Raw genomic sequence first — 15,232 nt, forward strand, 5'->3', positions numbered from 1 at the left:
TGAAATTCCTCAGGTATTTGTCCTTGAAGTGGTTATCTGTAACTTGGGAACTTTAGTAAAGAAATCAATTGAGAATATGTACAACTTTTCTCAAAATTATTTTATTATAAAGAAGGGAAAGATGTATTCATACAGTACAAGGGAGTGGTGTCCTTTTTTTTTTTTTTTTTTTTTTTTTGAGACAGAGTCTTGCGCTGTCGCCCAGGTTAGAGTGCAGTGGCGCCATCTCGGCTCACTGCAAGCTCCGCCTCCCGGGTTCACGCCATTCTCCTGCCTCAGCCTCCCGAGTACAGGCGCCCGCCACCACGCCCGGCTAATTTTTTGTATTTTTAATAGAGACGGAGTTTCACTGTGTTTGCTAGGATGGTCTCGATCTCCTGACCTCGTGATCCGCCTGCCTCAGCCTCCCAAAGTGCTGGGATTACACCACACCCGGCCTCCCTTTTTTTTTAATTTCACCAATACAAATTATATCCCTAAGACTCTGGGGGCAACAGAGAGACTGATATTTATGAAAGTCTTCAGGAGCTGAAATGATTTTAAAATGTCAACATAATAGTAATAAAACGTCCTCATTCTCCCTCTTCATTAGGTGTCTGGTTGGGGGTGGTGGGCAATGTAGTGGATTGTACAGGGAAGTGTATTTGAGTTTTATTTTTTTAATGATTACACTTTTCCTGTAAGAAAGCAATAAAGAGTTTCAATAAAAGTGTAAAGGTTAAAGCCACTGCTAAGTCTGTTGACTTTCTTTTTGTTGTTGTTACTATTTGTGGCAAACACTATTGGTTGACTGATCCGATAGCCATCCACAGCCCCTGCTCTCTAGTGACATTTCAGCCAGGGATGACCATGTAATACGTTTCTGGGTCAGAGATAGAAGTTTGCCATCTGACAGGTTTGCTTCCCTGATAAAATGAAAGAGATTAAGCTGGCACCCAGCTCTAACCTTCATGCCTTTTGTTCCTTCCTCTTTTTCCCTGCTTGGAACGCAGAAGTTGGTAACTAGAGATACAGCATCACTTTATAATCATGAAGCAGTAATGATGCGTACACAATCTCCACCCTGAAGATAGTGAAGTATAATGGTTAACAATAGCCTGGATCCCTGATAGAGCCTTTGAGAAGGTGAACTAACTTCCCACCTCTGGACTTTTTGTTCTGTATTAAAAATGAAATCCTGCTTGTTTACACTTAAACTTGCTTTAAACTTGTTTTTGTTTTCTGTTATTTGCAGTGGAATCCATTTCTTATCAATTTATCATTTTAAACTCTTCTGCTATCTGCCATCAATTGAGACTTATGATGTGCCATGCACTGTACTAAATATTTTACATATAATAATTGATTTAATCCAAATGACAGCCATGAGGAAAGTAATATTTTGTTACAGATAACATGCTGGCATACAGGGTGGATGGACCCTGGATCCCAGTGTGACTAGATGGATTTATCAAATGAAGAAACTGAAGCTCAGAAATATTAAGCAACTGTGTACAACTAGTAAGTGGTAATACTAGGATTCAAATGTCAGGTATATTACCAAATTTTATGACTTTATGATTTTTGTGACTTACAAAAAGTTCATCTTTACTCATATTTGATTTATTGTGAGGCTGGCATTCCTTTCAAATGCATTTGTCATTATTATTTATTTCACCCACTTTTAGGACATTTCTATTATTAAAAATGGGGCTTAACCTCATCCATTATTTCCTTTCTGTTATTTGTCATTTCTACTTTGGTTAGGGGCTTCATTTTGTCTATTTTATTGTGCAAAATAATTTTATAATTATAAAGTTAAATTTATTAATTATTTATCTTATATTTTCTGATGATTATATTCTACTTACATCATTCTTAGACTTCTAGGAAAATTTTTCTCCTATAATTGTATTTGAGGCCGGGCGCGGTGGCTCACGCCTGTAATCCCAGCACTTTGGGAGGCCGAGGCGGGTGGATCACGAGGTCAGGAGATCGAGACCCTCCTGGCTAACACGGTGAAACCCCGTCTCTACTAAAAATACAAAAAACTAGCGGGGCGCAGTGGCGGGCGCCTGTAGTCCCAGCTACTCGGAGGCTGAGGCGGGAGAATGGCGGGAACCCGGGAGGCGGAGCTTGCAGTGAGCCGAGAAGGCGCCACTGCACTCCAGCCTGGGTGACACCGCGAGACTCCGCTCCCAAAAAAAAAAAAAAATGTATTTGAATGCTTTTACAGTTTATTTATTTATTTATGTAGAGACAGGTCTTGCTCTGTTGCTCCAGGTGGAGTGCAAAGTATGACCATAGCTTACTGCAGCCCTCTACCTCTTGGGCAATCCTCCTGTGTCAGCCTCCTGAGTAACTAGGACTATAGGAGGGTACAGATGGTTAATATTTGAAATTTTTCGTAAGATGGGGTTTTCCTCTGTTGTGTAGGCTGGTCTTGAATACCTGGCCTCTAGTGATGCTTCTACCTCCACCTCTCAAAGCGCTAGGATTACAGGTGTGAGCCACTGCACCTGGCCTAATTCTCGCTTTAAATACTTGATTTGCATGGGATCTATTTTGGTGTGAGATGTGAGGTAAGACTATAACTTTCCCAGCTCATTATAGCGTCCCCACTCTCATATGCAAGAACATAAAAAACCCTGCACACTTTGTCCATAACTAAACTTCCTGTTCCTTTCTATTGATCTCTTGTGATAAAGAGTATCTCTTTCACAACCAAAGTCAACATCATAATTAATAGAGAATTGCAGAAAGCATTTCTGTTATATTTAAGAAAAATATCACAATGCATAATGCTTCTTTAGCTACTTAAAATTCTGGAGGATATAGTCAATGCATTAGTTACGTAGCAGATCTATTAGTATACATGTAGGAAAAGAAAACACAAAATTAAAATATTTCAATTTCTATGATGTTAGAAAACCCAAGTGTTAACCGAGAAGCTATAAGAATTAATCAAAACAACTCAGTAAATTGGCAGAATAAAATTTAATCATTCAAAAATCATGAGCTTTCTTAAATGTCAGTGAGCCTAGATAATGTTTTGAGATTATAATTTATATATGTTCTGTTTTTGTTCCTTTATCTTTCTTCTACCACTACTCACAATTTAAGTAAGGTCTCAGTTCTGCATTTCATATCCATAGGGAAGGTTTGGCTAAACAGGAGGCAAAAATGACCTATATGATGTTCTGGCTTCCTTTTGTCCACAGACTTTTAAATAATACTGAGGAGAATATGGAGGGCTTATGGGAAAGGGAAAAGGGATAATGCAGGTTTACATATAGGAAGTTATAGTCTGGCTTCTTAACCCGCTACTTTTTTTTTTTTAGATCGTGTCTCGCTTTGTCGCCCAGGCTGGAGTGCAATGGTGCTATCTTGGCTCACTGCAACCTCCCCCTCCTGGGTTCAAGCGATTCTCCTGCCTCAGCTTCCTGAGTAGCTGGGATTACAGACATGCGCCACCATGCCCAGCTAAGTTTTGTGTTTTTAATAGAGACAGAATTTCACCATGTTGATCAGGCTCGTCTTAAACTCCTGACCTTGTGATCCACCTGCCTTGGCCTCCCAAAGTGCTGGGATTATAGGCGTGAGCCACCATGCCTGGCCTTCTTACCCCTTTTATGTGTTCTGCATTGGAATTTAGGATGAAGATCTTAAAAATGCCCATGTCGTGCTGGCTCCCTAAGAAAGAAGCAGGTCAGTGACTTATGATGCTGCCATGAGGCTATTGTGTACCAGAAAAGATGTGAATTATTTGCCCCCTTTTAGCCACATTTCTGCCACATTTTCATAAACTGCTCTCAAAGACCTAAGAGAAACCCATAAAATAAGGTTATGTGATTCTTTTCTATGTAGTGAATTTTGCTCTCTACTTAAAACAGTTATTGATATAACTACTTAAACGTTTAAGTCCTATAAGATAACAAAAAAAAAAAAAAAAGAGAAAGTGAGAAAGGGAAAAAGGGAATAGACTTTTTAAATGTGCTAGACAATCTACAATGCAGTATTTTTTCTTCAGTGTTATACTTAGAAAGTTTTAAATACAAACTTGTGCTTCTTATAGTTAATATTTCAGTTACAAGCCCATATTCATTAAAAATGTAGATAAAAACAAATGGGGCTTCTTTATCTTCTTTCTTTCTCATGAATAAGCCTGAGTGGGTCTATGAAACTTTGTTTTTTCCTCTCTCATTTATAAATGTCAAGTTTCAGATATTGGTTAACTTAGAAGCTATTATAAGCACTTGCATATCTTTACTGCAGTTTTCTGGACTGCCTGCAATGCTTCTATTAACAGCCTTAGGCAAACCCTTCTAAAACATATATCTGTCAGGCCATGCCAGTTCATTTATTGAATCATGTAGTAATAAACATAAATTTTAGCATCATCTGTGTAAAATACATTGTCTAATTGATTCTGCAAGAAAACTACAATGTTAATGACACATAATCTCATAATCCATTTAGGTAAACAAAATATAATCTTTTAGGAAGGGAAGAGATGACCATATTACATAATAGCTGTTCCAGTCTCCTTCAATCTGTTATCTGTGCAATTACTTCAGGTTCAGTTATTCCATCACTAACTCACTGAAAAAGCTGTGGTTTGCCTCTGGAGATTCTTTTTATTTAATTACCTGTAAACCAACCATCTGTTTAACATGCAAGAATTATATTCAAACTTCAGGATCATGCAACTATCTTAAGAAAATTGTCCTGCTTTGTTGTCATTTTAATCTCTTTTGGTGAGTAGTTTAATTCATTTGGCCATAAATCTAAAATTTATGTTTGAATTGCTTGAATCTTATACGTCATCTTCTTGTTTTTGCTCTGGATCTATTCCATCTGTGATATACAATGCCTATAATTCTCTAGTTTTCTTTACATCTACATCATATATATGACATATGTATATAAGACATGTGTGTGTGTGTGTGTGTGTATATATTCTAGTTATAGAATTCAGTGTGATCAAAGTGTTATTGACTCTCCATGAACAGCGTGCAATTATTTAGGACCTGAACAAAAAGAAAAAACACTCTCAGCATTTGCAACAAGGAATTTAATGTAAGAATGGGTTATATGGGTGATGGAAGAAACTCAGATGCTAACTAGACGGCAGTGAGGCTATCTAAACATTAGCCCACCCAAGCTTCCTCCAGATGTAGGCAGAAGGACCAAAGGAGGCAACCCGTGCCCTTGGGCTACTGCACGAAGGCTGGAACCTCATGGGTTTTATGGCAGGAGCTAGGCCCTAATGTGATGTTAGCTACTATCAAAGGCAGAAAGTTGAATACCTTGACTTCTCCCTTCCCCCTGCCTCTAATCTGCTTATGGCAACTGGGGCCTGGAAAATGTAGACTTCGAGGATGGCCCCTTGCATACAGAACACAACTGAGAAGGACAAGGGCACACATTACCGGAATAGGCACCCAGGCATATTGTTCAAGTTTTTTACAGAAGTGGGGATGTGTTTCATTGAACTGTCCTTCTGTTTCACTTGTCAGTCCCTTACTCTCACTGTTCTCATCCTGTAAGACTGCAAGAGGAAGGCATGCAGCGACGATGGCAGAGCTTCCAGTGGGCCTGAAATCAAAACAATTGTTTTCTTGACCCAATATTGCATCCTGTTGAACAAACCAAGACACATAGAAAATGATTTTATTTTCCACGGCTCAGTTTTGGCAAAAAAATACATTGCTACTTTACCATACTCTTCATTGACAGCCACAGGGAATACTTTTGGACCATATGGTAGTAGAAAAAAATCCCTAATTAAGACATTTATTTATTTCTGTGCTTTGAAGTTCTTTTTTTTTTTTTTTTTTCATAGTTTTACTTACATGTGACATATGGAGTTGTTGAGCTGAAGTGAAAATACAGAGAATAAATGATTCTAAGAGTTGGGAACTTGAAAGCTGGATACGAATCAAAGGAAAAAAGTCAGTAAACTGCATTTATTGTACTGCTATACAAGAATAATTACATAAATCTCAAAGAAATTGAAATCTTTAAGGCATGTACAATAACCATATTAACAACAATGGCATAATATAGCCTTGTTGAAGCCTGGTCTTCAGGAAAGGATTCAGTATAGACATCAATTACAAGCAAGGTGCAGCCGGGTGCGGTGGCTCACGCCAGTAATCCCAGCACTTTGGGAGGTCAAGGCGGGTGGATCGCCTGAGGTCAGGAGTTCGAGACCAGCCTGGCCAACATGGCGAAACCCCTTCTCTACTAAAAATATAAAAATTAGCTGGGCATGCTGACGGGCTCCTGTAATCCCAGGTACTCGGGAGGCTGAGGTGGGAGAATTGCTTGAATCCAGGAGGTGGAGGTTGCAGTGAGTCAAGACCACGCCGCTACACTCCAGCCTGGCTGATGAGTGAAACTCCATCTCAAAAAAAACAAAAACAAAAACAAAAAACAAGCAAGGTGCTTCATGGGGAGTGAGGACTTTCAATCATTAGAAAGTGATTTCAACTGAGGATTTTTATATTGTCTCTTTGCAAATGCAATTACAGAGTTACAAGGTAATTTTATGTTTGGTTTTACCATATTTCAGGTAATCAGCTGGTTACAGTTTATACTTTTTGTAGTTTAAGTACTCTTAGAGTCAGATATTTGTAAATTATAATACTAGATTACAGAATATATTGTAACTATTTTGATTTAAATAATATCCTGTGATTTTAAAAAGTATCTGTATTTAAAATTTTATTGTAAAGATTTTGATTTATTTTTTCAATAATGCACAAATGTTTGAAGGAAGAGGAAGAGACAATTATGTCTATAAATATGTTGCTAGTTGCTGACAAATCTTTGAAAACTATATTATCTAAATATTGTTTTTATATTCAACTAATATTAGCAACTAAAATTGCTAATTTTTACCTACAACTTTTATAGTTATTTGATAAATATGAATCATTAATTTTTAGCAAGAAACCTAGAAAATTAAGGTAATGTCTAATCATGCTTACTGAAAAAAATCGCTAATTATAACAGTGACAGTGAGGATCTAGGAAGAAGAGTCTTTCTTGAAAATAAATCCTTAAATTTATAATTTCTGTATATTTCATGTTAGTTTTCATTTTATGATAATTTTTTTAAAAAAACAACTATACCACTGGAGTGAGAGTTTTCTCCAAGGCTGTGAATGATCATTACCTAAACAACTTGTTGCAAAGTAAAGACTATAAGCAATTGTTATTGATTAACACACGGAAAGAGGTAGTTTGGATGGTAGGGGAAGGAGGCTTGAGAGAGGGATAGAGAAGAGCCACGCAATATCAAATAAGGGTTAGACAGATCTGTCTTCCTCCTCACACATGCATCCAAAATTTCTGTGACTATTTTCAGAAAGGTAATTGCAAATCCAAGGAGAAACTGAACATTTGACACGGTTCAGTGTGACTTCGTTAAATCCTTACCTCTTTTGACTCCTTCGACCAAAAAAAAAAAGGTGAAGTTAGGATACAAGGAACTAAGAGTGAAGGATAACATTCTACTAATGTATAAAGCAAACTCACTTGTAGCTGGGGATATTTTCTGATGAATATGGTCATTGTTGAATAGGTAAGATTTTATTAGGTGGAAATAGAAATTCCAAGAGGAAATAATATGAATTTTGATTTAGTTGTTCTATGGGTGGGTCTTGAATCCTGCAGTTTTAACAAGCTTTTAGAATGCCGATGGTGCTAGTTTGGACCTCACTTGAAATAACAGGTTAGCAAAGCAGCAGCTTCCAGTTTCTGCATCATGCAGAAACATATTCCCAAACCTATTAATCATTACAATCACCCGAGGAAAATCATTATGTTTCCCTCCCATCTATTCTACAAACAGAAGCCAGGGCACACCTTTCACAATGTAAACCAGATTCTATCATTTGCCTGCTCAAAACTACCTTCTCATCACAATCATTACAATCAAACCTCTTTACAAAACTGTATTTGATCCAGCTAGGGCAGCCTCTCTCATCTAACATGTTTTGTTCTTCTCCAGATACACTGGCCCTCTTATTTCGAGAACATGTCCGCCAAACATCTTTGTCAAGATTTTTAAATTTGCTATTGTTTAACCTGGAACACTTTCCTCAAATACTGCATGATGAATTCTTCACTCCATTGAGGTCTCTGCTCACATAGCAAATGCATTTTATTTTATTTCATTTTTTAGAAATGAGGTCTTGTTCTGTTGCCCAGGCTGGAGTGCAGTGGCAAGATCATAGCTCACTGCAGCCTTGCACTTCTGGGCTCAAGCAATCCTCCCACGTCAGCTTCCTGTGTAACTGGGACTACAGAAACGAGCCACCATGCCTGGCTAATTTTGACAATTTTTTAAAGATGGGATCTTACTATGTTGCCCAGGCTGGTCACATAGCAACTTCTTTAATGAGATTTTTCTCCAGTGATCCTGTCCAAATACTAGTTCTGTCACTCTTCACCCCCTTCTTCTGTTTTATTTATTTCATAGTACTTATTAACCTGATATTATCTTTTATATTTATGTATGTTTCTGTTGTCCTATTACACTAGAATTTCACCTCGTTAGGAATGGGGAATACATCTGTTTTGTTCACTGCTGCATTGTCACAGTCTGGAAGAGTGTCCAGCACATAGGAGGTGCTTAAAATAAATGTATGTTTAAGGAACAAAAAAAATTTATGTTTAAGGAACAAAAAAAGAGGAGCTTTATTTGAAAATGATCAGCCAAACAAATAGGTTTTCTGTTTCTGATAATGGTGGAGTAGGTTATATTCCATTAATATCCTTCCCCCAATGTCCTAGGTAACAATAATAAAATCTGAAAGAAAAAAAATTAAGGACTGGAGAAAAACCAAAATCAGAAATTGACCCTTGACATAAGATAACGGCATTGATCTTGCTTTTCCATTCTAGTTTGTGTAGTACAGGGCAGCAAGAACTCAAGCAGAAAGCTACAGTGTTTTTTATTTGAGTTGCCAAGGGACAACCTAAGTGACTGAGAATTTCCCTTCAGTAAGGAAAGAGTTACAGAGAAGGGAGCACCACAATATAAATATAAACTTTGCTCAATCCCTTGTTGACTATATAAGTATAAGTGAGAATCCAAGAAGCTGAGTGGAAATCAATAGCTAAAAGTTTAAAAGGCTTCACAGAGATTTTAGCTACTGTCCACAACAAGGAAGACAAACATTTGGAGTGTGAGTCATGACAAGTTAGAAGGGCTTGATAAATAATACCTTTGGTTTTTCTTTTGAAACACCATGTTTTCAGATTAAAGACTATAACACAGAATTTACTCTATGAGATTGGACCTAAGATATGAAAATAGGCTTGTTTTAATGATATGTAAAGCAAGCCTTCAGAAGTTTATAGTGAGCAGCCTGTAATTTAATTGCCTGCTATCAAAAAGAAAAAAGAAAAAAAAAAGAATACTACTCAGAGAACAATAACAGAATCCAACATTTCCCCCAAGTATCATCCACAATTTCTCACCTATAATAAACATCACAAAACATGCAAAGTAAAACTATGACGCTGGATCAGGAGGAAAAGTAGTCGGTAGAGACAGACCAGCAGACCCAGTGACAAATTGGGTGCTGGAGTCAACAGACAACACCGTTAAAACCACCATCCACCATTATAAATAAGGGAAAAATAGTCATAATGAGTGAACATAGAAATGCAAACTATAAAAAAAGAACATAATGTAAATGCTAAAACTAGAAATTAAAATATCTGAAAGAAAAATGTCACATGATAGGCTTAACAGCTGATTAGAGGTGGCAGAAGAAATAGTCAGTTGAACTTGAAGATGGATTAATATAAATTATCCAATTTGAAGAACAAAGAGGAAAAAAATACATTGAAGATGAGGAACAGACCTTTAGAGATATGTGCGATAATATCAAGCTGTCTAATGTATGTATACTTGTAATTCCAGCTAACAGGAAGAGAGAAAGAGGAAAATAGTATATATTAAAAATATAATAGCCAAAATTCCTTAAATATGGTGGGGAATTTTTAAGGCTGAAAACAAACTTCAGGCTTTAAAAACCTCCAAGAATTTCCAGTAGGAGTAATGCATATAAAACTCTAAATAACATAATAAAACTACTGATAACCCAAAACAAAAAGAAATGCTGAAAGTAGTCAGAGGTGTGTATAGGGAGAAGGTCGGGGTAGGTGATGGAATATTAGACACAGGAAAACAATGATTCAAAGATGATTGTCTTCTCACCAAAAACACTGAAGGCCAATGGAATAAAGTCTTTAAAGTATTGAAAAAAAAATTATCGCAACTCAGAATTTTATCTCCAAAAATAATAACTTTCAAAAAGAAAGACAAAACAAAGACTTTTCAAATAAAAGCTGATAATTTGCCATAAGCAGAACTTATACTATAAGAAATACTGAAGAATTTTCTTTAGGTTGAAGAAAAATAATGACTAAAGAACTCAGATCTTCAGGAAAGATTGAAGAGCAGAAGAAAAGATAAATATGTAAATGCATTTAAAATAATATCCTTTTATTCTCCCTTAATTTCTTTAAAAGACAACTGCATATTTTGTTTTAAAATTTTGTGTTGACAAATTATATTTGTGTCTATTTATGGGGTTCAAAGTGATGTTATGATTTTTTAATACAGTGTGGAATGTTTAAGCTAATTAACGTATTAATCACCTCTAGTATTTAACATTTTTGGTGATAAGAACATTAGAACTTTACTCTCTTAGCAATATTGAAATGTACAGCACTCAATTATTACCTATATTCAGCATGCTACGCAACTGATATCAAAAAAATCAGATAAGGTTGTATCATGGGTTTTATAGTGTATATGGATTTGACATCTATAACAATAATTGCACAGAAAATGGGAATAGATAGGATCATGGGGATAAGCTCTAGCATTTTAAGTCAGTTGGACTAAATATTAGCTCTAAGTGCTGTGATAACTTAAAGATGCATATGGTAATTATATGTAAATTACTAAAAACAATCCACATAGGTGTAGCTAAAAGCCAAAAATAGATAAGTAGGTCGGGCGCAGTGGCTCATGTCTATAATCCCAGTACCTTGAGAGGCTGAGATTGGAGGATTACTTGAGCCTAGGAGTTCAAGACCAGCCTGGGCAATACAGCAAAACACCATCTCTGCAAGAAATACCAAAGGTAACCAGGTGTGGTAGCACATGCCTGTAGTCTCAGCTACTCAGGAGGTCGAGGTGGGACAATTGCTTGAGTCTGGGAGATCCATGCTGCAGTGAGCCATAATTGTGCCTCTGTACTCCAGCCTGGGCAACAGAGTGAGACCCTGTCTCAATAAATGAATAAATAAAGACTTAAAATGAATTGCTAATAATAAATAATTAACTGACTTAAAGGGGTGAAGAAAATAAACCTGTGCATTTCACTGTGTATAAGGTTTTACTTTAATAAAACAAGGAAAAAAATATTCAAATGAACAAAAACAGACCCTAGTGGATCCCAGAATATTGGGAATGTGATTTAGAAATTTATAACAATTCCACCCCCCACAACAATTGTGATGATCATCTATGTTTGAAACTATTAATGTAGATAGATCTTACCAACTTTCCTGTGGTTATGAAAAACACAAAGCCTCTTACAAGGCTGTTCTCCCGTTCATACAGACACATCACTCAATTGTGAGAGCAGCAGGAACCTCAGACTTGTCAGCTGGGGGAAGCTGGATGTGGCCTAATGGTCTCTAAGAACCATGTTATCAAAATGACAGCAGTTATGAAAGCCTTGGATAGTTTAACAGCTTGCTATTTTCTTTTTTATTCTTACATACTTCTTGCTAACTTTTATCTTCCTTCAATATGTTTTTTATAAAACAAATTGAAGAAAATTATAATCTGACACTTCCATTTTATAGGAAAAGAGACTTGCATGGGGAATATCAATGTCCTCTGTCAACTCAGATATTTATGGCCTAAGCACATTTAGCGCTGAGGTTTTAAGGAGACAAGTTTGTGGCATATACAGTATTTCTATAAATCCAGTGCATTAAGGAAGATGGACAATCTGTCAGAAATGTAGAGAGCCCAGTGAGACCTGCAGTACATCATTGGGCAAGTCATGAGAGATTTGATATAAAACTGTTTCTCGTTCCTCTGGATCACCTTCCATTGTGTTGAGGCAAATAAGAAGGAAACTCTTCAGAAAAATGCTGATTTAAAATCAGGACAATAATTTATAGTGCCTAGTGTGGAGATTACATGTGCAAATCTCAGTGTAGATAAAAGTATATAATTTGTAGATTATAAATACACATTTCATGTAATATAAAGAAAATTTTATAATCATTTTAGAAACATGAATTTTTTTCCAGTAACCTTCCAGGATGGTGGATAAGGTTCCATATTCTTCAGGTATACAATCTGATCAAAATCCTCTAATTTCTTAATGAGTATCCCGATTGAAGGTTATTTCTACTAAATTTCTCCACATCTGACTCTCTGAGTTGGAATTTTTTTTTTCTTTCATTCAATACTTATTGAGCAACTAATGTGGTGCAGACTCTGTGATATCCTGTGAGGATACTATCCCTGCCTCACATATCTCAATCTAATGAGAGATGCAAACAATTTAAGAGACAATTGGGAGATCCTATATTAAGTATTGTGATGGGGAAGTACAGGTACATGGGGAAGGTTGTGTAACTCAGAGCAGAAGGAAAGCTTCCTGAGAGATGTGTTCTCTTAAGGCAAGACTTAAGGAATGATTACGATTGGGAGGGTAACATGGGAAGAGGATGAAGTACAGAATCCTGCTTCAGGAAGAAGAACAAACATGTGCAAAAGCCTAGAGGTGGGAACGGGCATGGAAAATTCAGTAAACCCAACATATCTCAGGCTATTGAAATATTGGGTGAGATAGAATGAATAAGATGGTTAAGAGAGAGGCTTGTGAGGAAAGCAGGTCCCAGATCATGAAAAATGTGTAACTGATATTTAGAATATGTAGTTTATTCCAGAAGCAACTAGAAGTCATTAAAGTGCTTTCAAAGAGGGAATGGCATGGCCATATTTGCATTAGAGACAGATAATTCTCATTGCAGTGCAGAGAATGAGTTGGGAAGGGAATTTGGAAGCACTAAGGTCAGGAAGGCCAGTGAGGATATTGCTGAGTAATCTGTGAGAGGTAATGGTGATCTAAACTGGGGTGGTGATAATGGAAATAGAGAGAAGAGTGGAGATTCTTGGAATATTTAAGAGGTATGATTGTAGGACCTGGAATATAAGAGAAGAAGCATTGAGGTCTAAACTGATTTACAAAGGATGTGAATATCAAAAGAATTTCATAGAAGTGGATTCAAAAGAACTGAGATCGCTATGAAGTAAAAAATAATGTTTAATGGAAGTAACAGAATGAAAGAGCTGGAAGAGTAGCTGGAAGAGTAAGAATTTGTACTCAAACAGTGAACTTTCAGGTTAAGATTTTAGAGGTGGAGAAATAACAGGTGATGATAAAGCCCACGGTATGGTATTGAGTGTCTGTAACTAAAGTGGAGTGGAGGTGAAGATCACTAAGATCACTGGAGACAGAAAGCCAAGTAAACAAGGTGTAGTGCTGCATGAGATTTCCACTTTTTTTTTTTTTTTGAATTGTAAAATGAAGATTGAGGCAGAGATGAAAATTGTGAATCAGAACCTGAAGCTTTCACTGAAGAGAATTACCAGGAGGTCAGTTCATGAGAGAGTTAAGAAGGAATAGAAGTTTGTATAGACTAAATGACATCATACTAAATGAACTTGTCTCTATTACTCAGAAGAAACAGAAAAATTTCCTTCAGTGACATTCTTCTGACATCTCCCAGATGGAAGCTCATTAGTAGAGTAGTTGCTCTTACCTAAATTATATCTTTGACATCTCTTTACCTGAGTTAACCTCTGCTGATTCATCACTTTATTATTCCTTTAAATTCCAGTTCTCCTGATGTCCTACCAATGGTTTCTCCTATCCTAACATTAACAGCCCTTTGGAAATGTGTGCAAGTATGTGTGCCTGTGTGTGTGTGTTTGTTCATATGTGCTGAGTGGAGTTAAAGGTCATTCTACCTGTACAGTTTTGTGTCCCGTTTTTGCTTCATAGAAATGATGATCCTTTGGCTCCAAAAGAGAAACAAAAATGAGGCATGTGCTGAGAGGTCAGCTGAATATGCAATGGACATAGACAAGCACCAAAGATTGAAAAGTAAAGTTAGAGGATCACAAAGAGCAGCGTTGGGAAGGAGAGATGTTGAGTCTCTACCCTGTTTTAGATAGATGCTGTATTTGAGATTCTGGATTTTCAGGACTTCACTGGAGCCAGAATGAAATTATAGGTTTGCAGGAGTTAGTCTTTCTATTAACAAGTGGTATGGGGCAGATGAAAGTGGGATGGAGAGACAAACCAGGATTTACAGATGCAACAATCATGAGGGACTCTCATCCCAAAAATAGATGCTGTAAAACAGGAAATTTAGGGTTTTGTACCTGACTGCAGACAGTGACATCATTGAGAGCAAAAAATTATAGCTTATAATTTCTTTGCCCTTAGGGGCCCCTGCAATTTCATTATAATGGTTTTAGGTGCTAATCGTTTTCAGCTTGGGATTCATAGACCTTCCTGAATTTAAATACTGATGTCCCTTAACAGTTCTGGAAAAGCTTTAGCCGTCATCTCTTGCAATGTCTCTAGTATTCTTTCTGGAACTTTGAATAGCTGAATATTTCTTTTATTCTGTCATTTACTTTTCTTACTCGTTCTTTCACATTCTGGATAATTTCTTTTCCCTGAAGATTCAGTCATTTGCTTTTCAGCTATACATCTGCTGTATAATCCTTTCTGTGGGTTTCTTTATTTTAAGGTTTATCTTTTCAATATCTTGAAGTTCTGTTTTTTAGAAAACTAAAGCCAAGACTAACTTAACTTAAAATTTCCCCTCAAACTTTCTTCAGACAAGGAAAATGGTGATAATTTGAACTAAAGACTCACAAGAAAGCTTGATAATGGTTATAAATCCTTTAAGAAGGTATCAAGTTCCAGACAGATATATTTCTTTGTGATCCTTTTCTAAAGGAGAGGATTTACTTCTCATTCACCTTTGCTCCGATGGTTTAGTACTCTGGGGTCCATGCTGTATTAAGGCTTTAGGCTTTATCTCCTTCCTCCTTCCACCCCAGTCCTGCCATGGGGTTGTCAGAAACCACTGAGAGCAAAGCAAATTTTATCATTTACTGC

Source organism: Trachypithecus francoisi, unplaced genomic scaffold, assembly GCF_009764315.1.
Source record: "Trachypithecus francoisi isolate TF-2019V2 unplaced genomic scaffold, Tfra_2.0 Lachesis_group4, whole genome shotgun sequence".
NCBI lineage: Eukaryota > Metazoa > Chordata > Mammalia > Primates > Cercopithecidae > Trachypithecus > Trachypithecus francoisi.